This window comes from Eurypyga helias, unplaced genomic scaffold (genome assembly GCF_000690775.1).
Source record: "Eurypyga helias isolate BGI_N326 unplaced genomic scaffold, ASM69077v1 scaffold1881, whole genome shotgun sequence".
Classification (NCBI taxonomy): Eukaryota; Metazoa; Chordata; class Aves; order Eurypygiformes; family Eurypygidae; genus Eurypyga; species Eurypyga helias.
In genome coordinates, this window is record NW_010228768.1 from 5869 (window position 1) to 8565 (window position 2697).

Sequence of the window (2697 nt, forward strand, 5' to 3'; positions counted from 1 at the left end):
GGGGGGGGGGAAGCTATGTGAATGTCTTAATTCATGCAAAGGCCAAACCACTCAGTAGTTAGATTTTTGAAGAAGGAATTAAAATCAAATTATCTTTTATGAGGAAGGAGAGATATTTTGGGAGGATAAGCCAATTTCTCAACTATCACTGGGTCTCATCTCTTGAACTCCTCAAGATAGTTCATTCAGAAATCCCAACACTGCATTTCCTTGATCAGACATCATATACAGAGAACATTTTTATTTTTAAAAACTTCACTACCCATAGCAAATATTCTGCTAGTAGCCAGAGCCATATGATCTTCCAGCTAGATTCACAAGACTGACTAAAATGTGACACACTGCCCTTCAGTTTCTGGGGCTTCTTCCCTGCTTTCCTTGAAGGGCAAAGATGTACTTTTCTTCTTCAGTGTATTTTAAAAGTCTCTCATTAATACCTGGAAATAAGACACTTTGTCTGTCGTACTTATTTGCTGTATGTTTCCACACCCTGTTTGATGAGCAAGGGGTGATAATATACTGCTTCAGAGTTGTGGCATACTGTAGCATTTTAATTTTCTACTTTGTAGATTTTAATCCATCGCAGCACATTCTGTCACCCACACTGTGCAGTAACAGTAGATATTTCACCAGCCAAGGGAGAGCGAACACAAAGATATTTAGCAGAGACAAAAGCCCCACAGAAATGCCAGCAAGCTAAGGGGAAGGAATGCATGATAAATGAAGAATGCAACCGCAGAGATAACTGGTAGGGGCAATGAGCTTTGTGCAGTTCCACTCAAACGCTGAAAGCTGATTACTTCCGTACAACGTACTGGGCTGAATAATGCTACTATTTTAAAGCAACTAACATGCTTTTGCTAAATAACGGACCATTACCAGAGCTGCTACCCCAGGACGGCAAAACTACCCTTACTGCAATCACCATGCTCTAGTTGGAAGGTTAGTTACCCGGATTCTCTACACTTAATTGACATCAAACCCCAGCTCACTTCTGATGTTCAGAAATACTTCATTCCAGGCATACAGAAATGTTCAGGATTTCCAGCTGAGAAATACTTCTGCTACTAAAAAACCCCACAACACACACACACCCTTCCCACCCCTCCCCCCCCCCCCCCCCCCGAAAAAAAAACCCAAAACCCACCACTCCATCTTCTCCCTGCAATAACACACAAGATGATAATTGTTTTGAAAAGCACATAGAAAAGGTATGTCAGAAAACCTAACTAAGAATATTTAATACAATCTTCACAGCACTGCTAAACTAAACAGCATAAAACTAAATGCTATCTTCCTTCTTTCAGCAACTGTCATGAATCCCTAAATTATCACTGGAGTATTAAGTGGTAAGGTTTAAGCCTGTGACCAAACAGAACACTGACGGGTTTTGGTTTTGCCCTTCTTCTCCCCAATTATTTAACCTTTATTAGGTAATAGTCACTGCTATTTACATGCTGTATTCTACAATGCAGACTTGATCATTCCAATTCCAGTTACAAATCCTGAAGGTTTAGCTGTATATCTCTGACATGCTTGCACCAATTCAATTTCTTTTAAGCCTGTACTGCATCCAAATGTGGGTACATTTTCCAAGAACAACAAGATGGGGAATTGCTTATAAAGCTTCCAATCGCTGCCAAAACATATGACAGCATTACATTTTCCCCCAAAGAAAAAGTCACCATAAAATGAAAAAAATGAGGCAAAAGCATTGAACTTCTTCTTAACCCTTGCTCAGAGAGATGTAAAAAAACTGGCAAAGTAGAAAAGTAGAAAAGAAAAATCGCAAGTTAAAAAAAAAAATCTAAAAACTAAGGTTTTCAAAGTTAACTATATAGAAACTTTCAAGTGTCAGTCAATTTTGATAAAAGTGTTCTATCAGCACAAATTAAAATAACCTTAAATGAATAATATTATGGTGTTGAAGCCATCATCTATACCTACACTATTGTCCTGAAGACGTGGCAAATAGTTTGAAAACAATGAGGTTAAACGAGGATCTGCTAAACCATACTAGTAGACAGTATTTTAAAAATAGTACTAATTAAGAATAGATCACTTTTACAAAGCCATGAAAAAACACTGCAGGACTGACATCCACAAAAGAAATACTTATGGTAGGCAATTAGATTGAAGGACTTAGTGAAAATTTAATCTATTTCAAGTGTGGATTTTTTTTGTTTGTATTTAATTTTTAATCAGATTTTTTCAATCTCAACACTTATTTTTATGTACCCTTTCTGATCAGCTATGAACATCTTCCTTTATCTCAGAGAAGTTCTGTATTCTTTCTTCACACTGAGCTCATGACTTCAGTACATTGAACTTGGAACACAGGTATGCAAAGCTCTAAATACACTGACAGACCAGGCTGCTAAGCATAAATTTAAAGACTGTTTATATTGAGGTTTGAGAAGAAGGGCGAAAAATGTGAAGCAGTTCAATTACAACTACTGCAATTTTGTGTTTATACAAGTGTAGAACAAGGCTGACATTTCGCTTCATCTCTGCAAGCAAATATAATAATCTTATGATAAAGTCTTATGTTTACCTAAGCTTTTATTATCTGTGAACTACTCAAGAGAAAGCAAATGAGTCTTTCTAAAGACATTTCAGCTAGGAAGCCAGTTCCAGTTCTGCTTTGAAAACTTTGATCACAAGAATAAAAATGAAACCCGACGAATTTATCTTTAA